Raw genomic sequence first — 306 nt, forward strand, 5'->3', positions numbered from 1 at the left:
TGTAAACGTTCATCATCACTGCAGTCTTAATCACTAAACGTTCATCATCACTGCAGTCTTCACTGTAAACGTTCATCATCACTGCAGTCTCCATCAATAAAGGCTCATTACCGCAGTCTTCATGACTAAAGGTTCATCATCACTGCACAGTCTTCATCACTGTAAACGTTCATCATCATTGCAGTCTTCACTGTAAACGTTCATCATCACTGCAGTCTTCATCACTGTAAACATTCATCATCACTGCAGTCTTAATCACTAAACGTTCATCATCACTGCAGTCTCCATCAATATAAAGGCTCATTA

The sequence above is a fragment of the Nematolebias whitei genome, chromosome 15 (assembly GCF_014905685.2).
Source record: "Nematolebias whitei isolate Nwh7 chromosome 15, NemWhi1, whole genome shotgun sequence".
Classification (NCBI taxonomy): domain Eukaryota; kingdom Metazoa; phylum Chordata; class Actinopteri; order Cyprinodontiformes; family Rivulidae; genus Nematolebias; species Nematolebias whitei.